The sequence below is a fragment of the Amia ocellicauda genome, unplaced genomic scaffold (genome assembly GCF_036373705.1).
Source record: "Amia ocellicauda isolate fAmiCal2 unplaced genomic scaffold, fAmiCal2.hap1 HAP1_SCAFFOLD_109, whole genome shotgun sequence".
Classification (NCBI taxonomy): Eukaryota; Metazoa; Chordata; class Actinopteri; order Amiiformes; family Amiidae; genus Amia; species Amia ocellicauda.
In genome coordinates, this window is record NW_027102674.1 from 221,892 (window position 1) to 244,000 (window position 22,109).

The 22,109-nt window shown below is 43.6% G+C and overlaps 17 non-coding genes and 2 pseudogenes across 17 annotated transcripts; all 19 read right to left on the reverse strand.

The window, feature by feature from the left end:
• Positions 1–384: 384 nt before the first annotated feature.
• On the reverse strand, positions 385–503 carry LOC136720818 (5S ribosomal RNA). The gene has a single exon (XR_010805655.1). It is a non-coding gene; the product is annotated as a 5S ribosomal RNA (ribosomal RNA).
• A 1,066-nt stretch (positions 504–1,569) lies between these two features.
• On the reverse strand, positions 1,570–1,688 carry LOC136720850 (5S ribosomal RNA). Its single transcript, XR_010805684.1, has one exon. It is a non-coding gene; the product is annotated as a 5S ribosomal RNA (ribosomal RNA).
• A 1,055-nt stretch (positions 1,689–2,743) lies between these two features.
• Positions 2,744–2,862, reverse strand: LOC136720922 (5S ribosomal RNA). Its single transcript, XR_010805749.1, has one exon. It is a non-coding gene; the product is annotated as a 5S ribosomal RNA (ribosomal RNA).
• A 1,069-nt stretch (positions 2,863–3,931) lies between these two features.
• Positions 3,932–4,050, reverse strand: LOC136720798 (5S ribosomal RNA). The gene has a single exon (XR_010805636.1). It is a non-coding gene; the product is annotated as a 5S ribosomal RNA (ribosomal RNA).
• A 1,066-nt stretch (positions 4,051–5,116) lies between these two features.
• Positions 5,117–5,235, reverse strand: LOC136720799 (5S ribosomal RNA). The gene has a single exon (XR_010805637.1). It is a non-coding gene; the product is annotated as a 5S ribosomal RNA (ribosomal RNA).
• Positions 5,236–6,290: 1,055 nt separating this feature from the next.
• On the reverse strand, positions 6,291–6,409 carry LOC136720800 (5S ribosomal RNA). Its single transcript, XR_010805638.1, has one exon. It is a non-coding gene; the product is annotated as a 5S ribosomal RNA (ribosomal RNA).
• Positions 6,410–7,475: 1,066 nt separating this feature from the next.
• Positions 7,476–7,584, reverse strand: LOC136720964 (uncharacterized; annotated as a pseudogene).
• Positions 7,585–8,650: 1,066 nt separating this feature from the next.
• Positions 8,651–8,769, reverse strand: LOC136720801 (5S ribosomal RNA). Its single transcript, XR_010805639.1, has one exon. It is a non-coding gene; the product is annotated as a 5S ribosomal RNA (ribosomal RNA).
• A 1,055-nt stretch (positions 8,770–9,824) lies between these two features.
• On the reverse strand, positions 9,825–9,933 carry LOC136720979 (uncharacterized; annotated as a pseudogene).
• A 1,066-nt stretch (positions 9,934–10,999) lies between these two features.
• Positions 11,000–11,118, reverse strand: LOC136720810 (5S ribosomal RNA). The gene has a single exon (XR_010805647.1). It is a non-coding gene; the product is annotated as a 5S ribosomal RNA (ribosomal RNA).
• Positions 11,119–12,184: 1,066 nt separating this feature from the next.
• On the reverse strand, positions 12,185–12,303 carry LOC136720899 (5S ribosomal RNA). Its single transcript, XR_010805728.1, has one exon. It is a non-coding gene; the product is annotated as a 5S ribosomal RNA (ribosomal RNA).
• A 1,055-nt stretch (positions 12,304–13,358) lies between these two features.
• LOC136720802 (5S ribosomal RNA) lies at positions 13,359–13,477 on the reverse strand. Its single transcript, XR_010805640.1, has one exon. It is a non-coding gene; the product is annotated as a 5S ribosomal RNA (ribosomal RNA).
• Positions 13,478–14,532: 1,055 nt separating this feature from the next.
• LOC136720834 (5S ribosomal RNA) lies at positions 14,533–14,651 on the reverse strand. The gene has a single exon (XR_010805669.1). It is a non-coding gene; the product is annotated as a 5S ribosomal RNA (ribosomal RNA).
• Positions 14,652–15,717: 1,066 nt separating this feature from the next.
• On the reverse strand, positions 15,718–15,836 carry LOC136720803 (5S ribosomal RNA). The gene has a single exon (XR_010805641.1). It is a non-coding gene; the product is annotated as a 5S ribosomal RNA (ribosomal RNA).
• Positions 15,837–16,891: 1,055 nt separating this feature from the next.
• On the reverse strand, positions 16,892–17,010 carry LOC136720805 (5S ribosomal RNA). The gene has a single exon (XR_010805643.1). It is a non-coding gene; the product is annotated as a 5S ribosomal RNA (ribosomal RNA).
• A 1,055-nt stretch (positions 17,011–18,065) lies between these two features.
• Positions 18,066–18,184, reverse strand: LOC136720916 (5S ribosomal RNA). The gene has a single exon (XR_010805744.1). It is a non-coding gene; the product is annotated as a 5S ribosomal RNA (ribosomal RNA).
• A 1,066-nt stretch (positions 18,185–19,250) lies between these two features.
• LOC136720924 (5S ribosomal RNA) lies at positions 19,251–19,369 on the reverse strand. The gene has a single exon (XR_010805751.1). It is a non-coding gene; the product is annotated as a 5S ribosomal RNA (ribosomal RNA).
• A 1,055-nt stretch (positions 19,370–20,424) lies between these two features.
• LOC136720812 (5S ribosomal RNA) lies at positions 20,425–20,543 on the reverse strand. The gene has a single exon (XR_010805649.1). It is a non-coding gene; the product is annotated as a 5S ribosomal RNA (ribosomal RNA).
• Positions 20,544–21,598: 1,055 nt separating this feature from the next.
• Positions 21,599–21,717, reverse strand: LOC136720835 (5S ribosomal RNA). Its single transcript, XR_010805670.1, has one exon. It is a non-coding gene; the product is annotated as a 5S ribosomal RNA (ribosomal RNA).
• Between the last annotated feature and the right edge of the window lie 392 nt (positions 21,718–22,109).

Consider the following 22,109-nt stretch of genomic DNA (forward strand, 5'->3'; position numbering starts at 1 on the left):
GAATGAGATTGAATGTGATCTTTGCTCTCAAGTATGTTCCCAAGTTTTACACTTTCGTGCTTTGCATGAATGGGAATGGAACCGTGTGTGTTGAATGAAGCTCCTTGTGAGCACTGAACTTTGTCCGGTGGAGTTCCTTTTTGTGTTGCTGTAATTGTGTCATTTCTCGATGAGAAAGATTAGGCAACATTTAGTCACTTCTAGCCATGATGCTCAATTTATTTACGAATGTACCCTAGTTACTAGGGACCGTTTACGTTGGAGAACAAGATCTATTGTATGCCTGTGTATTTGGGGAAGTCAAATCTGAAATAATGATGAAATTGCGTGTATCCAAAGTTAAAACTTGTGATTTGTCGCCCTCTGGTGTGTAAAAGATGCAAAAGCTTACAGCACCCGGTATTCCCAGGCGGTCTCCCATCCAAGTACTGACCAGGCCCGAGCCTGCTTAGCTTCCGAGATCGGACGAGATCGGGCGTATTCAGGCTAGTATGGCCGTAAGCCAGGGAGGCTGTCCCTGACGCTCTACTTAAAGGGAAGGCAATATCCGTTTCTGCCGTTCATACTTACAGTTGAACTGTCTCTCTACTCTAAAGCCCGGGACACACCAGCGCGCCGCAGACAGTCCCTGCTAACACGCCACGTTGTGGCAACATTGTGGCAACGTTGTGCGTTAGCTGGGGTGCCACACCAGACCGGAACTATATATTACAAAACGAACACATTCTCTTGATAAAACAGCTGTAATTGAGTGCCTGACACGCCAGTCAAGCGCAATCTTGAGAAGGTGTGCATTTCAGTAAGGATTTCAATTGACATGCAGTATGAAACTGAAAGGAGGTTGCATCACTATGATGCATAACATTGCATGTATTGTATTTTCAAGTGTGTGCATTCATCCTGTTGTCATTTTGTTTTGAAAGCAGAAGAATCATTCAACAGGTTGCTGAGACAAATGTAAACCAGTAAAACATATGAAGAGAAACAAACCTTGAATATAAGTTCAGTTGTTTAAACATTTGACAAACTATGGTGAGGGGGTAAGAAAACACACAAATCCAGCAGCTCCTGTATTTCAATACACCAGAACCCAATATTATTGGCGAGTCGGGTAGTCCATCATCACAGTTCGAGGGCAGGCATCATTTCAGTAATTTCATCCCGTTGCATTCACATCCGTGCCTTGAATGAGATTGAATGTGATCTTTGCTCTCAAGTATTTTCCCAAGTTTTACACTTTCGTGCTTTGCATGAATGGGAATGGAACCGTGTGTGTTGAATGAGGCTCCTTGTGAGCACTGAACTTTGTCCGGTGGAGTTCCTTTTTGTGTTGCTGTAATTGTGTCATTTCTCGATGAGAAAGATTAGGCAACATTTAGTCACTTCTAGCCATGATGCTCAATTTATTTACGAATGTACACTAGTTACTAGGGACCGTTTACGTTGGAGAACAAGATCTATTCTATGCCTGTGTATTTGGGGAAGTCAAATCTGAAATAATGATGAAATTGCGTGTATCCAAAGTTAAAACTCGTGATTTGTCGCCCTCTGGTGTGTAAAAGATGCAAAAGCTTACAGCACCTGGTATTCCCAGGCGGTCTCCCATCCAAGTACTGACCAGGCCCGAGCCTGCTTAGCTTCCGAGATCGGACGAGACCGGGCGTATTCAGGCTAGTATGGCCGTAAGCCAGGGAGGCTGTCCCTGACGCTCTACTTAAAGGGAAGGCAATATCCGTTTCTTCCGCTCATACTTGCAATTGAACTGTCTCTCTACTCTAAAGTCCGGGACACACCAGCGCGCCGCAGACAGTCCCTGCTAACACGAAACGTTGTGGCAACGTTGTGCGTTAGCTGGGGTGCCACACCAGACCGGAACTATATATTACAAAACGAACACATTGTCTTGATAAAACAGCTGTAATTGAGTGCCTGACACGCCAGTCAAGCGCAATCTTGAGAAGGTGTGCATTTCAGTAAGGATTTCAATTGACATGCAGTATGAAACTGAAAGGAGGTTGCATCACTATGATGCATAACATTGCATGTATTGTATTTTCAAGTGTGTGCATTCATCCTGTTGTCATTTTGTTTTGAAAGCAGAAGAATCATTCAACAGGTTGCTGAGACAAATGTAAACCAGTAAAACATATGAAGAGAAACAAACCTTGAATATAAGTTCAGTTGTTTAAACATTTGACAAACTATGGTGAGGGGGTAAGAAAACACACAAATCCAGCAGCTCCTGTATTTCAATACACCAGAACCCAATATTATTGGCGAGTCGGGTAGTCCATCATCACAGTTCGAGGGCAGGCATCATTTCAGTAATTTCATCCCGTTGCATTCACATCCGTGCCTTGAATGAGATTGAATGTGATCTTTGCTCTCAAGTATGTTCCCAAGTTTTACACTTTCGTGCTTTGCATGAATGGGAATGGAACCATGTGTGTTGAATGAGGCTCCTTGTGAGCACTGAACTTTGTCCGGTGGAGTTCCTTTTTGTGTTGCTGTAATTGTGTCATTTCTCGATGAGAAAGATTAGGCAACATTTAGTCACTTCTAGCCATGATGCTCAATTTATTTATGAATGTACCCTAGTTACTAGGGACCGTTTACGTTGGAGAACAAGATCTATTGTATGCCTGTGTATTTGGGGAAGTCAAATCTGAAATAATGATGAAATTGCGTGTATCCAAAGTTAAAACTCGTGATTTGTCGCCCTCTGGTGTGTAAAAGATGCAAAAGCTTACAGCACCTCGTATTCCCAGTCGGTCTCCCATCCAAGTACTGACCAGGCCCGAGCCTGCTTAGCTTCCGAGATCGGACGAGATCGGGCGTATTCAGGCTAGTATGGCCGTAAGCCAGGGAGGCTGTCCCTGACGCTCTACTTAAAGGGAAGGCAATATCCGTTTCTGCCGTTCATACTTACAGTTGAACTGTCTCTCTACTCTAAAGCCCGGGACACACCAGCGCACCGCAGACAGTCCCTGCTAACACGCCACGTTGTGGCAACATTGTGGCAACGTTGTGCGTTAGCTGGGGTGCCACACCAGACCGGAACTATATATTACAAAACGAACACATTGTCTTGATAAAACAGCTGTAATTGAGTGCCTGACACGCCAGTCAAGCGCAATCTTGAGAAGGTGTGCATTTCAGTAAGGATTTCAATTGACATGCAGTATGAAACTGAAAGGAGGTTGCATCACTATGATGCATAACATTGCATGTATTGTATTTTCAAGTGTGTGCATTCATCCTGTTGTCATTTTGTTTTGAAAGTAGAAGAATCATTTTTGCTGAGGTTGCTGAGACAAATGTAAACCAGTAAAACATATGAAGAGAAACAAACCTTGAATATAAGTTCAGTTGTTTAAACATTTGACAAACTATGGTGAGGGGGTAAGAAAACACACAAATCCAGCAGCTCCTGTATTTCAATACACCAGAACCCAATATTATTGGCGAGTCGGGTAGTCCATCATCACAGTTCGAGGGCAGGCATCATTTCAGTAATTTCATCCCGTTGCATTCACATCCGTGCCTTGAATGAGATTGAATGTGATCTTTGCTCTCAAGTATGTTCCCAAGTTTTACACTTTCGTGCTTTGCATGAATGGGAATGGAACCGTGTGTGTTGAATGAAGCTCCTTGTGAGCACTATACTTTGTCCGGTGGAGTTCCTTTTTGTGTTGCTGTAATTGTGTCATTTCTCGATGAGAAAGATTAGGCAACATTTAGTCACTTCTAGCCATGATGCTCAATTTATTTACGAATGTACCCTAGTTACTAGGGACCGTTTACGTTGGAGAACAAGATCTATTGTATGCCTGTGTATTTGGGGAAGTCAAATCTGAAATAATGATGAAATTGCGTGTATCCAAAGTTAAAACTTGTGATTTGTCGCCCTCTGGTGTGTAAAAGATGCAAAAGCTTACAGCACCTGGTATTCCCAGGCGGTCTCCCATCCAAGTACTGACCAGGCCCGAGCCTGCTTAGCTTCCGAGATCGGACGAGATCGGGCGTATTCAGGCTAGTATGGCCGTAAGCCAGGGAGGCTGTCCCTGACGCTCTACTTAAAGGGAAGGCAATATCCGTTTCTGCCGTTCATACTTACAGTTGAACTGTCTCTCTACTCTAAAGCCCGGGACACACCAGCGCGCCGCAGACAGTCCCTGCTAACACGCCACGTTGTGGCAACATTGTGGCAACGTTGTGCGTTAGCTGGGGTGCCACACCAGACCGGAACTATATATTACAAAACGAACACATTCTCTTGATAAAACAGCTGTAATTGAGTGCCTGACACGCCAGTCAAGCGCAATCTTGAGAAGGTGTGCATTTCAGTAAGGATTTCAATTGACATGCAGTATGAAACTGAAAGGAGGTTGCATCACTATGATGCATAACATTGCATGTATTGTATTTTCAAGTGTGTGCATTCATCCTGTTGTCATTTTGTTTTGAAAGCAGAAGAATCATTCAACAGGTTGCTGAGACAAATGTAAACCAGTAAAACATATGAAGAGAAACAAACCTTGAATATAAGTTCAGTTGTTTAAACATTTGACAAACTATGGTGAGGGGGTAAGAAAACACACAAATCCAGCAGCTCCTGTATTTCAATACACCAGAACCCAATATTATTGGCGAGTCGGGTAGTCCATCATCACAGTTCGAGGGCAGGCATCATTTCAGTAATTTCATCCCGTTGCATTCACATCCGTGCCTTGAATGAGATTGAATGTGATCTTTGCTCTCAAGTATTTTCCCAAGTTTTACACTTTCGTGCTTTGCATGAATGGGAATGGAACCGTGTGTGTTGAATGAGGCTCCTTGTGAGCACTGAACTTTGTCCGGTGGAGTTCCTTTTTGTGTTGCTGTAATTGTGTCATTTCTCGATGAGAAAGATTAGGCAACATTTAGTCACTTCTAGCCATGATGCTCAATTTATTTACGAATGTACACTAGTTACTAGGGACCGTTTACGTTGGAGAACAAGATCTATTCTATGCCTGTGTATTTGGGGAAGTCAAATCTGAAATAATGATGAAATTGCGTGTATACAAAGTTAAAACTCGTGATTTGTCGCCCTCTGGTGTGTAAAAGATGCAAAAGCTTACAGCACCTGGTATTCCCAGGCGGTCTCCCATCCAAGTACTGACCAGGCCCGAGCCTGCTTAGCTTCCGAGATCGGACGAGATCGGGCGTATTCAGGCTAGTATGGCCGTAAGCCAGGCAGACTGTCCCTGACGCTCTACTTAAAGGGAAGGCAATATCCGTTTCTTCCGCTCATACTTGCAATTGAACTGTCTCTCTACTCTAAAGTCCGGGACACACCAGCGCGCCGCAGACAGTCCCTGCTAACACGAAACGTTGTGGCAACGTTGTGCGTTAGCTGGGGTGCCACACCAGACCGGAACTATATATTACAAAACGAACACATTGTCTTGATAAAACAGCTGTAATTGAGTGCCTGACACGCCAGTCAAGCGCAATCTTGAGAAGGTGTGCATTTCAGTAAGGATTTCAATTGACATGCAGTATGAAACTGAAAGGAGGTTGCATCACTATGATGCATAACATTGCATGTATTGTATTTTCAAGTGTGTGCATTCATCCTGTTGTCATTTTGTTTTGAAAGCAGAAGAATCATTCAACAGGTTGCTGAGACAAATGTAAACCAGTAAAACATATGAAGAGAAACAAACCTTGAATATAAGTTCAGTTGTTTAAACATTTGACAAACTATGGTGAGGGGGTAAGAAAACACACAAATCCAGCAGCTCCTGTATTTCAATACACCAGAACCCAATATTATTGGCGAGTCGGGTAGTCCATCATCACAGTTCGAGGGCAGGCATCATTTCAGTAATTTCATCCCGTTGCATTCACATCCGTGCCTTGAATGAGATTGAATGTGATCTTTGCTCTCAAGTATGTTCCCAAGTTTTACACTTTCGTGCTTTGCATGAATGGGAATGGAACCGTGTGTGTTGAATGAAGCTCCTTGTGAGCACTGAACATTGTCCGGTGGAGTTCCTTTTTGTGTTGCTGTAATTGTGTCATTTCTCGATGAGAAAGATTAGGCAACATTTAGTCACTTCTAGCCATGATGCTCAATTTATTTACGAATGTACCCTAGTTACTAGGGACCGTTTACGTTGGAGAACAAGATCTATTGTATGCCTGTGTATTTGGGGAAGTCAAATCTGAAATAATGATGAAATTGCGTGTATCCAAAGTTAAAACTCGTGATCTGTCGCCCTCTGGTGTGTAAAAGATGCAATAGCTTACAGCACCTGGTATTCCCAGGCGGTCTCCCATCCAAGTACTGACCAGGCCCGAGCCTGCTTAGCTTCCGAGATCGGACGAGATCGGGCGTATTCAGGCTAGTATGGCCGTAAGCCAGGGAGGCTGTCCCTGACGCTCTACTTAAAGGGAAGGCAATATCCGTTTCTGCCGTTCATACTTGCAGTTGAACTGTCTCTCTACTCTAAAGCCCGGGACACACCAGCGCGCCGCAGACAGTCCCTGCTAACACGCCACGTTGTGGCAACATTGTGGCAACGTTGTGCGTTAGCTGGGGTGCCACACCAGACCGGAACTATATATTACAAAACGAACACATTCTCTTGATAAAACAGCTGTAATTGAGTGCCTGACACGCCAGTCAAGCGCAATCTTGAGAAGGTGTGCATTTCAGTAAGGATTTCAATTGACATGCAGTATGAAACTGAAAGGAGGTTGCATCACTATGATGCATAACATTGCATGTATTGTATTTTCAAGTGTGTGCATTCATCCTGTTGTCATTTTGTTTTGAAAGCAGAAGAATCATTCAACAGGTTGCTGAGACAAATGTAAACCAGTAAAACATATGAAGAGAAACAAACCTTGAATATAAGTTCAGTTGTTTAAACATTTGACAAACTATGGTGAGGGGGTAAGAAAACACACAAATCCAGCAGCTCCTGTATTTCAATACACCAGAACCCAATATTATTGGCGAGTCGGGTAGTCCATCATCACAGTTCGAGGGCAGGCATCATTTCAGTAATTTCATCCCGTTGCATTCACATCCGTGCCTTGAATGAGATTGAATGTGATCTTTGCTCTCAAGTATGTTCCCAAGTTTTACACTTTCGTGCTTTGCATGAATGGGAATGGAACCGTGTGTGTTGAATGAGGCTCCTTGTGAGCACTGAACTTTGTCCGGTGGAGTTCCTTTTTGTGTTGCTGTAATTGTGTCATTTCTCGATGAGAAAGATTAGGCAACATTTAGTCACTTCTAGCCATGATGCTCAATTTATTTACGAATGTACCCTAGTTACTAGGGACCGTTTACGTTGGAGAACAAGATCTATTGTATGCCTGTGTATTTGGGGAAGTCAAATCTGAAATAATGATGAAATTGCGTGTATCCAAAGTTAAAACTCGTGATTTGTCGCCCTCTGGTGTGTAAAAGATGCAAAAGCTTACAGCACCTGGTATTCCCAGGCGGTCTCCCATCCAAGTACTGACCAGGCCCGAGCCTGCTTAGCTTCCGAGATCGGGCGTATTCAGGCTAGTATGGCCGTAAGCCAGGGAAGCTGTCCCTGACGCTCTACTTAAAGGGAAGGCAATATCCGTTTCTGCCGCTCATACTTGCAGTTGAACTGTCTCTCTACTCTAAAGCCCGGGACACACCAGCGCGCTGCAGCCAGTCCCTTCTTACATGCCACGTTGTGGCAACATTGTGGCAACGTTGTGCGTTAGCTGGGGTGCCACACCAGACCGGAACTATATATTACAAAACGAACACATTGTCTTGATAAAACAGCTGTAATTGCGTGCCTGACACGCCAGTCAAGCGCAATCTTGAGAAGGTGTGCATTTCAGTAAGGATTTCAATTGACATGCAGTATGAAACTGAAAGGAGGTTGCATCACTATGATGCATAACATTGCATGTATTGTATTTTCAAGTGTGTGCATTCATCCTGTTGTCATTTTGTTTTGAAAGCAGAAGAATCATTCAACAGGTTGCTGAGACAAATGTAAACCAGTAAAACATATGAAGAGAAACATACCTTGAATATAAGTTCAGTTGTTTAAACATTTGACAAACTATGGTGAGGGGGTAAGAAAACACACAAATCCAGCAGCTCCTGTATTTCAATACACCAGAACCCAATATTATTGGCGAGTCGGGTAGTCCATCATCACAGTTCGAGGGCAGGCATCATTTCAGTAATTTCATCCCGTTGCATTCACATCCGTGCCTTGAATGAGATTGAATGTGATCTTTGCTCTCAAGTATGTTCCCAAGTTTTACACTTTCGTGCTTTGCATGAATGGGAATGGAACCGTGTGTGTTGAATGAGGCTCCTTGTGAGCACTGAACTTTGTCCGGTGGAGTTCCTTTTTGTGTTGCTGTAATTGTGTCATTTCTCGATGAGAAAGATTAGGCAACATTTAGTCACTTCTAGCCATGATGCTCAATTTATTTACGAATGTACCCTAGTTACTAGGGACCGTTTACGTTGGAGAACAAGATCTATTGTATGCCTGTGTATTTGGGGAAGTCAAATCTGAAATAATGATGAAATTGCGTGTATCCAAAGTTAAAACTCGTGATTTGTCGCCCTCTGGTGTGTAAAAGATGCAAAAGCTTACAGCACCTGGTATTCCCAGGCGGTCTCCCATCCAAGTACTGACCAGGCCCGAGCCTGCTTAGCTTCCGAGATCGGACGAGATCGGGCGTATTCAGGCTAGTATGGCCGTAAGCCAGGGAAGCTGTCCCTGACGCTCTACTTAAAGGGAAGGCAATATCCGTTTCTGCCGCTCATACTTGCAGTTGAACTGTCTCTCTACTCTAAAGTCCGGGACACACCAGCGCGCCGCAGACAGTCCCTGCTAACACGAAACGTTGTGGCAACGTTGTGCGTTAGCTGGGGTGCCACACCAGACCGGAACTATATTTTACAAAACGAACACATTGTCTTGATAATACAGCTGTAATTGAGTGCCTGACATGCCAGTCAAGCGCAATCTTGAGAAGGTGTGCATTTCAGTAAGGATTTCAATTGACATGCAGTATGAAACTGAAAGGAGGTTGCATCACTATGATGCATAACATTGCATGTATTGTATTTTCAAGTGTGTGCATTCATCCTGTTGTCATTTTGTTTTGAAAGCAGAAGAATCATTCAACAGGTTGCTGAGACAAATGTAAACCAGTAAAACATATGAAGAGAAACAAACCTTGAATATAAGTTCAGTTGTTTAAACATTTGACAAACTATGGTGAGGGGGTAAGAAAACACACAAATCCAGCAGCTCCTGTATTTCAATACACCAGAACCCAATATTATTGGCGAGTCGGGTAGTCCATCATCACAGTTCGAGGGCAGGCATCATTTCAGTAATTTCATCCCGTTGCATTCACATCCGTGCCTTGAATGAGATTGAATGTGATCATTGCTCTCAAGTATGTTCCCAAGTTTTACACTTTCGTGCTTTGCATGAATGGGAATGGAACCGTGTGTGTTGAATGAGGCTCCTTGTGAGCACTGAACTTTGTCCGGTGGAGTTCCTTTTTGTGTTGCTGTAATTGTGTCATTTCTCGATGAGAAAGATTAGGCAACATTTAGTCACTTCTAGCCATGATGCTCAATTTATTTACAAATGTACACTAGTTACTAGGGACCGTTTACGTTGGAGAACAAGATCTATTGTATGCCTGTGTATTTGGGGAAGTCAAATCTGAAATAATGATGAAATTGCGTGTATCCAAAGTTAAAACTCGTGATTTGTCGCCCTTTGGTGTGTAAAAGATGCAAAAGCTTACAGCACCTGGTATTCCCAGGCTGTCTCCCATCCAAGTACTGACCAGGCACGAGCCTGCTTAGCTTCCGAGATCGGGCGTATTCAGGCTAGTATGGCCGTAAGCCAGGAAGGCTGTCCCTGACGCTCTACTTAAAGGGAAGGCAATATCCGTTTCTGCCGCTCATACTTGCAGTTGAACTGTCTCTCTACTCTAAAGCCCGGGACACACCAGCGCGCTGCAGCCAGTCCCTGCTTACATGCCACGTTGTGGCAACATTGTGGCAACGTTGTGCGTTAGCTGGGGTGCCACACCAGACCAGAACTATATATTACAAAACGAACACATTGTCTTGATAAAACAGCTGTAATTGCGTGCCTGACACGCCAGTCAAGCGCAATCTTGAGAAGGTGTGCATTTCAGTAAGGATTTCAATTGACATGCAGTATGAAACTGAAAGGAGGTTGCATCACTATGATGCATAACATTGCATGTATTGTATTTTCAAGTGTGTGCATTCATCCTGTTGTCATTTTGTTTTGAAAGCAGAAGAATCATTCAACAGGTTGCTGAGACAAATGTAAACCAGTAAAACATATGAAGAGAAACATACCTTGAATATAAGTTCAGTTGTTTAAACATTTGACAAACTATGGTGAGGGGGTAAGAAAACACACAAATCCAGCAGCTCCTGTATTTCAATACACCAGAACCCAATATTATTGGCGAGTCGGGTAGTCCATCATCACAGTTCGAGGGCAGGCATCATTTCAGTAATTTCATCCCGTTGCATTCACATCCGTGCCTTGAATGAGATTGAATGTGATCTTTGCTCTCAAGTATGTTCCCAAGTTTTACACTTTCGTGCTTTGCATGAATGGGAATGGAACCGTGTGTGTTGAATGAGGCTCCTTGTGAGCACTGAACTTTGTCCGGTGGAGTTCCTTTTTGTGTTGCTGTAATTGTGTCATTTCTCGATGAGAAAGATTAGGCAACATTTAGTCACTTCTAGCCATGATGCTCAATTTATTTACGAATGTACCCTAGTTACTAGGGACCGTTTACGTTGGAGAACAAGATCTATTGTATGCCTGTGTATTTGGGGAAGTCAAATCTGAAATAATGATGAAATTGCGTGTATCCAAAGTTAAAACTCGTGATTTGTCGCCCTCTGGTGTGTAAAAGATGCAAAAGCTTACAGCACCAGGTATTCCCAGGCGGTCTCCCATCCAAGTACTGACCAGGCCCGAGCCTGCTTAGCTTCCGAGATCGGACGAGATCGGGCGTATTCAGGCTAGTATGGCCGTAAGCCAGTGAGGCTGTCCCTGACGCTCTACTTAAAGGGAAGGCAATATCCGTTTCTGCCGTTCATACTTACAGTTGAACTGTCTCTCTACTCTAAAGCCCGGGACACACCAGCGCGCCGCAGACAGTCCCTGCTAACACGCCACGTTGTGGCAACATTGTGGAAACGTTGTGCGTTAGCTGGGGTGCCACACCAGACCGGAACTATATATTACAAAACGAACACATTGTCTTGATAAAACAGCTGTAATTGAGTGCCTGACACGCCCGTCAAGCGCAATCTTGAGAAGGTGTGCATTTCAGTAAGGATTTCAATTGACATGCAGTATGAAACTGAAAGGAGGTTGCATCACTATGATGCATAACATTGCATGTATTGTATTTTCAAGTGTGTGCATTCATCCTGTTGTCATTTTGTTTTGAAAGCAGAAGAATCATTCAACAGGTTGCTGAGACAAATGTAAACCAGTAAAACATATGAAGAGAAACAAACCTTGAATATAAGTTCAGTTGTTTAAACATTTGACAAACTATGGTGAGGGGGTAAGAAAACACACAAATCCAGCAGCTCCTGTATTTCAATACACCAGAACCCAATATTATTGGCGAGTCGGGTAGTCCATCATCACAGTTCGAGGGCAGGCATCATTTCAGTAATTTCATCCCGTTGCATTCACATCCGTGCCTTGAATGAGATTGAATGTGATCTTTGCTCTCAAGTATGTTCCCAAGTTTTACACTTTCGTGCTTTGCATGAATGGGAATGGAACCGTGTGTGTTGAATGAGGCTCCTTGTGAGCACTGAACTTTGTCCGGTGGAGTTCCTTTTTGTGTTGCTGTAATTGTGTCATTTCTCGATGAGAAAGATTAGGCAACATTTAGTCACTTCTAGCCATGATGCTCAATTTATTTACGAATGTACCCTAGTTACTAGGGACCGTTTACATTGGAGAACAAGATCTATTGTATGCCTGTGTATTTGGGGAAGTCAAATCTGAAATAATGATGAAATTGCGTGTATCCAAAGTTAAAACTCGTGATTTGTCGCCCTCTGGTGTGTAAAAGATGCAAAAGCTTACAGCACCTGGTATTCCCAGGCGGTCTCCCATCCAAGTACTGACCAGGCCGGAGCCTGCTTAGCTTCCGAGATCGGACGAGATCGGGCGTATTCAGGCTAGTATTGCCGTAAGCCGGGGAGGCTGTCCCTGATGCTCTACTTAAAGGGAAGGCAATATCCGTTTCTGCCGCTCATACTTGCAGTTGAACTGTCTCTCTACTCTAAAGTCCGGGACACACCAGCGCGCCGCAGACAGTCCCTGCTAACACGAAACGTTGTGGCAACGTTGTGCGTTAACTGGGGTGCCACACCAGACCGGAACTATATTTTACAAAACGAACACATTGTCTTGATAATACAGCTGTAATTGAGTGCCTGACACGCCAGTCAAGCGCAATCTTGAGAAGGTGTGCATTTCAGTAAGGATTTCAATTGACATGCAGTATGAAACTGAAAGGAGGTTGCATCACTATGATGCATAACATTGCATGTATTGTATTTTCAAGTGTGTGCATTCATCCTGTTGTCATTTTGTTTTGAAAGCAGAAGAATCATTCAACAGGTTGCTGAGACAAATGTAAACCAGTAAAACATGTGAAGAGAAACAAACCTTGAATATAAGTTCAGTTGTTTAAACATTTGACAAACTATGGTGAGGGGGTAAGAAAACACACAAATCCAGCAGCTCCTGTATTTCAATACAACAGAACCCAATATTATTGGCGAGTCGGGTAGTCCATCATCACAGTTCGAGGGCAGGCATCATTTCAGTAATTTCATCCCGTTGCATTCACATCCGTGACTTGAATGAGATTGAATGTGATCTTTGCTCTCAAGTATGTTCCCAAGTTTTACACTTTCGTGCTTTGCATGAATGGGAATGGAACCGTGTGTGTTGAATGAGGCTCCTTGTGAGCACTGAACTTTGTCCGGTGGAGTTCCTTTTTGTGTTGCTGTAATTGTGTCATTTCTCGATGAGAAAGATTAGGCAACATTTAGTCACTTCTAGCCATGATGCTCAATTTATTTACGAATGTACCCTAGTTACTAGGGACCGTTTACGTTGGAGAACAAGATCTATTGTATGCCTGTGTATTTGGGGAAGTCAAATCTGAAATAATGATGAAATTGCGTGTATCCAAAGTTAAAACTCGTGATTTGTCGCCCTCTGGTGTGTAAAAGATGCAAAAGCTTACAGCACCTGGTATTCCCAGGCGGTCTCCCATCCAAGTACTGACCAGGCCCGAGCCTGCTTAGCTTCCGAGATCGGACGAGATCGGGCGTATTCAGGCTAGTATGGCCGTAAGCCGGGGAAGCTGTCCCTGACGCTCTACTTAAAGGGAAGGCAATATCCGTTTCTGCCGCTCATACTTGCAGTTGAACTGTCTCTCTACTCTAAAGTCCGGGACACACCAGCGCGCCGCAGACAGTCCCTGCTAACACGAAACGTTGTGGCAACGTTGTGCGTTAGCTGGGGTGCCACACCAGACCGGAACTATATTTTACAAAACGAACACATTGTCTTGATAAAACAGCTGTAATTGAGTGCCTGACACGCCAGTCAAGCGCAATCTTGAGAAGGTGTGCATTTCAGTAAGGATTTCAATTGACATGCAGTATGAAACTGAAAGGAGGTTGCATCACTATGATGCATAACATTGCATGTATTGTATTTTCAAGTGTGTGCATTCATCCTGTTGTCATTTTGTTTTGAAAGCAGAAGAATCATTCAACAGGTTGCTGAGACAAATGTAAACCAGTAAAACATATGAAGAGAAACAAACCTTGAATATAAGTTCAGTTGTATAAACATTTGACAAACTATGGTGAGGGGGTAAGAAAACACACAAATCCAGCAGCTCCTGTATTTCAATACACCAGAACCCAATATTATTGGCGAGTCGGGTAGTCCATCATCACAGTTCGAGGGCAGGCATCATTTCAGTAATTTCATCCCGTTGCATTCACATCCGTGCCTTGAATGAGATTGAATGTGATCTTTGCTCTCAAGTATGTTCCCAAGTTTTACACTTTCGTGCTTTGCATGAATGGGAATGGAACCGTGTGTGTTGAATGAGGCTCCTTGTGAGCACTGAACTTTGTCCAGTGGAGTTCCTTTTTGTGTTGCTGTAATTGTGTCATTTCTCGATGAGAAAGATTAGGCAACATTTAGTCACTTCTAGCCATGATGCTCAATTTATTTACGAATGTACCCTAGTTACTAGGGACCGTTTACGTTGGAGAACAAGATCTATTGTATGCCTGTGTATTTGGGGAAGTCAAATCTGAAATAATGATGAAATTGCGTGTATCCAAAGTTAAAACTCGTGATTTGTCGCCCTCTGGTGTGTAAAAGATGCAAAAGCTTACAGCACCTGGTATTCCCAGGCGGTCTCCCATCCAAGTACTGACCAGGCCAGAGCCTGCTTAGCTTCCGAGATCGGACGAGATCGGGCGTATTCAGGCTAGTATGGCCGTAAGCCAGGGAGGCTGTCCCTGACGCTCTACTTACAGGGAAGGCAATATCCTTTTCTGCCGTTCATACTTACAGTTGAACTGTCTCTCTACTCTAAAGCCCGGGACACACCAGTGCGCCGCAGACAGTCCCTGCTAACACGCCACGTTGTGGCAACGTTGTGGCAACGTTGTGCGTTAGCTGGGGTGCCACACCAGACCGGAACTATATTTTACAAAACGAACACATTGTCTTGATAAAACAGCTGTAATTGAGTGCCTGACACGCCAGTCAAGCGCAATCTTGAGAAGGTGTGCATTTCAGTAAGGATTTCAATTGACATGCAGTATGAAACTGAAAGGAGGTTGCATCACTATGATGCATAACATTGCATGTATTGTATTTTCAAGTGTGTGCATTCATCCTGTTGTCATTTTGTTTTGAAAGCAGAAGAATCATTCAACAGGTTGCTGAGACAAATGTAAACCAGTAAAACATATGAAGAGAAACAAACCTTGAATATAAGTTCAGTTGTTTAAACATTTGACAAACTATGGTGAGGGGGTAAGAAAACACACAAATCCAGCAGCTCCTGTATTTCAATACACCAGAACCCAATATTATTGGCGAGTCGGGTAGTCCATCATCACAGTTCGAGGGCAGGCATCATTTCAGTAATTTCATCCCGTTGCATTCACATCCGTGCCTTGAATGAGATTGAATGTGATCTTTGCTCTCAAGTATGTTCCCAAGTTTTACACTTTCGTGCTTTGCATGAATGGGAATGGAACCGTGTGTGTTGAATGAGGCTCCTTGTGAACATTGAACTTTGTCCGGTGGAGTTCCTTTTTGTGTTGCTGTAATTGTGTCATTTCTCGATGAGAAAGATTAGGCAACATTTAGTCACTTCTAGCCATGATGCTCAATTTATTTACGAATGTACCCTAGTTACTAGGGACCGTTTACGTTGGAGAACAAGATCTATTGTATGCCTGTGTATTTGGGGAAGTCAAATCTGAAATAATGATGAAATTGCGTGTATCCAAAGTTAAAACTCGTGATTTGTCGCCCTCTGGTGTGTAAAAGATGCAAAAGCTTACAGCACCTGGTATTCCCAGGCGGTCTCCCATCCAAGTACTGACCAGGCCCGAGCCTGCTTAGCTTCCGAGATCGGACGAGATCGGGCGTATTCAGGCTAGTATGGCCGTAAGCCGGGGAAGCTGTCCCTGACGCTCTACTTAAAGGGAAGGCAATATCCGTTTCTGCCGCTCATACTTGCAGTTGAACTGTCTCTCTACTCTAAAGTCCGGGACACACCAGCGCGCCGCAGACAGTCCCTGCTAACACGAAACGTTGTGGCAACGTTGTGCGTTAGCTGGGGTGCCACACCAGACCGGAACTATATTTTACAAAACGAACACATTGTCTTGATAAAACAGCTGTAATTGAGTGCCTGACACGCCAGTCAAGCGCAATCTTGAGAAGGTGTGCATTTCAGTAAGGATTTCAATTGACATGCAGTATGAAACTGAAAGGAGGTTGCATCACTATGATGCATAACATTGCATGTATTGTATTTTCAAGTGTGTGCATTCATCCTGTTGTCATTTTGTTTTGAAAGCAGAAGAATCATTCAACAGGTTGCTGAGACAAATGTAAACCAGTAAAACATATGAAGAGAAACAAACCTTGAATATAAGTTCAGTTGTTTAAACATTTGACAAACTATGGTGAGGGGGTAAGAAAACACACAAATCCAGCAGCTCCTGTATTTCAATACACCAGAACCCAATATTATTGGCGAGTCGGGTAGTCCATCATCACAGTTCGAGGGCAGGCATCATTTCAGTAATTTCATCCCGTTGCATTCACATCCGTGCCTTGAATGAGATTGAATGTGATCTTTGCTCTCAAGTATGTTCCCAAGTTTTACACTTTCGTGCTTTGCATGAATGGGAATGGAACCGTGTGTGTTGAATGAGGCTCCTTGTGAACACTGAACTTTGTCCGGTGGAGTTCCTTTTTGTGTTGCTGTAATTGTGTCATTTCTCGATGAGAAAGATTAGGCAACATTTAGTCACTTCTAGCCATGATGCTCAATTTATTTACGAATGTACCCTAGTTACTAGGGACCGTTTACGTTGGAGAACAAGATCTATTGTATGCCTGTGTATTTGGGGAAGTCAAATCTGAAATAATGATGAAATTGCGTGTATCCAAAGTTAAAACTCGTGATTTGTCGCCCTCTGGTGTGTAAAAGATGCAAAAGCTTACAGCACCTGGTATTCCCAGGCGGTCTCCCATCCAAGTACTGACCAGGCCCGAGCCTGCTTAGCTTCCGAGATCGGACGAGATCGGGCGTATTCAGGCTAGTATGGCCGTAAGCCGGGGAAGCTGTCCCTGACGCTCTACTTAAAGGGAAGGCAATATCCGTTTCTGCCGCTCATACTTGCAGTTGAACTGTCTCTCTACTCTAAAGTCCGGGACACACCAGCGCGCCGCAGACAGTCCCTGCTAACACGAAACGTTGTGGCAACGTTGTGCGTTAGCTGGGGTGCCACACCAGACCGGAACTATATTTTACAAAACGAACACATTGTCTTGATAAAACAGCTGTAATTGAGTGCCTGACACGCCAGTCAAGCGCAATCTTGAGAAGGTGTGCATTTCAGTAAGGATTTCAATTGACATGCAGTATGAAACTGAAAGGAGGTTGCATCACTATGATGCATAACATTGCATGTATTGTATTTTCAAGTGTGTGCATTCATCCTGTTGTCATTTTGTTTTGAAAGCAGAAGAATCATTCAACAGGTTGCTGAGACAAATGTAAACCAGTAAAACATATGAAGAGAAACAAACCTTGAATATAAGTTCAGTTGTATAAACATTTGACAAACTATGGTGAGGGGGTAAGAAAACACACAAATCCAGCAGCTCCTGTATTTCAATACACCAGAACCCAATATTATTGGCGAGTCGGGTAGTCCATCATCACAGTTCGAGGGCAGGCATCATTTCAGTAATTTCATCCCGTTGCATTCACATCCGTGCCTTGAATGAGATTTAATGTGATCTTTGCTCTCAAGTATGTTCCCAAGTTTTACACTTTCGTGCTTTGCATGAATGGGAATGGAACCGTGTGTGTTGAATGAGGCTCCTTGTGAGCACTGAACTTTGTCCGGTGGAGTTCCTTTTTGTGTTGCTGTAATTGTGTCATTTCTCGATGAGAAAGATTAGGCAACATTTAGTCACTTCTAGCCATGATGCTCAATTTATTTACGAATGTACCCTAGTTACTAGGGACCGTTTACGTTGGAGAACAAGATCTATTGTATGCCTGTGTATTTGGGGAAGTCAAATCTGAAATAATGATGAAATTGCGTGTATCCAAAGTTAAAACTCGTGATTTGTCGCCCTCTGGTGTGTAAAAGATGCAAAAGCTTACAGCACCTGGTATTCCCAGGCGGTCTCCCATCCAAGTACTGACCAGGCCAGAGCCTGCTTAGTTTCCGAGATCGGACGAGATCGGGCGTATTCAGGCTAGTATGGCCGTAAGCCAGGGAGGCTGTCCCTGACGCTCTACTTAAAGGGAAGGCAATATCCTTTTCTGCCGTTCATACTTACAGTTGAACTGTCTCTCTACTCTAAAGCCCGGGACACACCAGTGCGCCGCAGACAGTCCCTGCTAACACGCCACGTTGTGGCAACGTTGTGGCAACGTTGTGCGTTAACTGGGGTGCCACACCAGACCGGAACTATATTTTACAAAACGAACACATTGTCTTGATAATACAGCTGTAATTGAGTGCCTGACACGCCAGTCAAGCGCAATCTTGAGAAGGTGTGCATTTCAGTAAGGATTTCAATTGACATGCAGTATGAAACTAAAAGGAGGTTGCATCACTATGATGCATAACATTGCATGTATTGTATTTTCAAGTGTGTGCATTCATCCTGTTGTCATTTTGTTTTGAAAGCAGAAGAATCATTCAACAGGTTGCTGAGACAAATGTAAACCAGTAAAACATATGAAGAGAAACAAACCTTGAATATAAGTTCAGTTGTTTAAACATTTGACAAACTATGGTGAGGGGGTAAGAAAACACACAAATCCAGCAGCTCCTGTATTTCAATACACCAGAACCCAATATTATTGGCGAGTCGGGTAGTCCATCATCACAGTTCGAGGGCAGGCATCATTTCAGTAATTTCATCCCGTTGCATTCACATCCGTGCCTTGAATGAGATTGAATGTGATCTTTGCTCTCAAGTATGTTCCCAAGTTTTACACTTTCGTGCTTTGCATGAATGGGAATGGAACCGTGTGTGTTGAATGAGGCTCCTTGTGAGCACTGAACTTTGTCCGGTGGAGTTCCTTTTTGTGTTGCTGTAATTGTGTCATTTCTCGAAGAGAAAGATTAGGCAACATTTAGTCACTTCTAGCCATGATGCTCAATTTATTTACGAATGTACCCTAGTTACTAGGGACCGTTTACGTTGGAGAACAAGATCTATTGTATGCCTGTGTATTTGGGGAAGTCAAATCTGAAATAATGATGAAATTGTGTGAATCCAAAGTTAAAACTCGTGATTTGTCGCCCTCTGGTGTGTAAAAGGTGCAAAAGCTTACAGCACCTGGTATTCCCAGGCGGTCTCCCATCCAAGTACTGACCAGGCCCGAGCCTGCTTAGCTTCCGAGATCGGACGAAATCAGGCGTATTCAGGCTAGTACGGCCGTAAGCCAGGGAGGCTGTCCCTGATGCTCTACTTAAAGGGAAGGCAATATCCGTTTCTGCCGCTCATACTTGCAGTTGAACTGTCTCTCTACTCTAAAGTCCGGGACACACCAGCGCGCCGCAGACAGTCCCTGCTAACACGAAACGTTGTGGCAACGTTGTGCGTTAGCTGGGGTGCCACACCAGACCGTAACTGTATTTTACAAAACGAACACATTGTCTTGATAAAACAGCTGTAATTGAGTGCCTGACACGCCAGTCAAGCGCAATCTTGAGAAGGTGTGCATTTCAGTAAGGATTTCAATTGACATGCAGTATGAAACTGAAAGGAGGTTGCATCACTATGATGCATAACATTGCATGTATTGTATTTTCAAGTGTGTGCATTCATCCTGTTGTCATTTTGTTTTGAAAGCAGAAGAATCATTCAACAGGTTGCTGAGACAAATGTAAACCAGTAAAACATATGAAGAGAAACAAACCTTGAATATAAGTTCAGTTGTTTAAACATTTGACAAACTATGGTGAGGGGGTAAGAAAACACACAAATCCAGCAGCTCCTGTATTTCAATACACCAGAACCCAATATTATTGGCGAGTCGGGTAGTCCATCATCACAGTTCGAGGGCAGGCATCATTTCAGTAATTTCATCCCGTTGCATTCACATCCGTGCCTTGAATGAGATTGAATGTGATCTTTGCTCTCAAGTATGTTCCCAAGTTTTACACTTTCGTGCTTTGCATGAATGGGAATGGAACCGTGTGTGTTGAATGAGGCTCCTTGTGAGCACTGAACTTTGTCCGGTGGAGTTCCTTTTTGTGTTGCTGTAATTGTGTCATTTCTCGATGAGAAAGATTAGGCAACATTTAGTCACTTCTAGCCATGATGCTCAATTTATTTACGAATGTACCCTAGTTACTAGGGACCGTTTACGTTGGAGAACAAGATCTATTGTATGCCTGTGTATTTGGGGAAGTCAAATCTGAAATAATGATGAAATTGCGTGTATCCAAAGTTAAAACTCGTGATTTGTCGCCCTCTGGTGTGTAAAAGATGCAAAAGCTTACAGCACCTGGTATTCCCAGGTGGTCTCCCATCCAAGTACTGACCAGGCCCGAGCCTGCTTAGCTTCCGAGATCAGACGAGATCGGGCGTATTCAGGCTAGTATGGCCGTAAGCCAGGGAGGCTGTCCCTGACGCTCTACTTAAAGGGAAGGCAATATCCGTTTCTGCCGCTCATACTTGCAGTTGAACTGTCTCTCTACTCTAAAGTCCGGGACACACCAGCACGCCGCAGACAGTCCCTGCTAACACGAAACGTTGTGGCAACGTTGTGCGTTAGCTGGGGTGCCACACCAGACCGGAACTATATATTACAAAACGAACACATTGTCTTGATAAAACAGCTGTAATTGAGTGCCTGACACGCCAGTCAAGCGCAATCTTGAGAAGGTGTGCATTTCAGTAAGGATTTCAATTGACATGCAGTATGAAACTGAAAGGAGGTTGCATCACTATGATGCATAACATTGCATGTATTGTATTTTCAAGTGTGTGCATTCATCCTGTTGTCATTTTGTTTTGAAAGCAGAAGAATCATTCAACAGGTTGCTGAGACAAATGTAAACCAGTAAAACATATGAAGAGAAACAAACCTTGAATATAAGTTCAGTTGTTTAAACATTTGACAAACTATCGTGAGGGGGTAAGAAAACACACAAATCCAGCAGCTCCTGTATTTCAATACACCAGAACCCAATATTATTGGCGAGTCGGGTAGTCCATCTTCACAGTTCGAGGGCAGGCATCATTTCAGTAATTTCATCCCGTTGCATTCACATCCGTGCCTTGAATGAGATTGAATGTGATCTTTGCTCTCAAGTATGTTCCCAAGTTTTACACTTTCGTGCTTTGCATGAATGGGAATGGAACCGTGTGTGTTGAATGAGGCTCCTTGTGAGCACTGAACTTTGTCCGGTGGAGTTCCTTTTTGTGTTGCTGTAATTGTGTCATTTCTCGATGAGAAAGATTAGGCAACATTTAGTCACTTCTAGCCATGATGCTCAATTTATTTACGAATGTACCCTAGTTACTAGGGACCGTTTACGTTGGAGAACAAGATCTATTGTATGCCTGTGTATTTGGGGAAGTCAAATCTGAAATAATGATGAAATTGCGTGTATCCAAAGTTAAAACTCGTGATTTGTCGCCCTCTGGTGTGTAAAAGATGCAAAAGCTTACAGCACCTGGTATTCCCTGGCGGTCTCCCATCCAAGTACTGACCAGGCCCGAGCCTGCTTAGCTTCCGAGATCGGACGAGATCGGGCGTATTCAGGCTAGTATGGCCGTAAGCCAGGGAGGCTGTCCCTGACGCTCTACTTATAGGGAAGGCAATATCCGTTTCTGCCGTTCATACTTACAGTTGAACTGTCTCTCTACTCTAAAGCCCGGGACACACCAGCGCGCCGCAGACAGTCCCTGCTAACACGCCACGTTGTGGCAACATTGTGGCAACGTTGTGCGTTAGCTGGGGTGCCACACCAGACCGGAACTATATATTACAAAACGAACACATTGTCTTGATAAAACAGCTGTAATTGAGTGCCTGACACGCCAGTCAAGCGCAATCTTGAGAAGGTGTGCATTTCAGTAAGGATTTTAATTGACATGCTGTATGAAACTGAAAGGAGGTTGCATCACTATGATGCATAACATTGCATGTATTGTATTTTCAAGTGTGTGCAT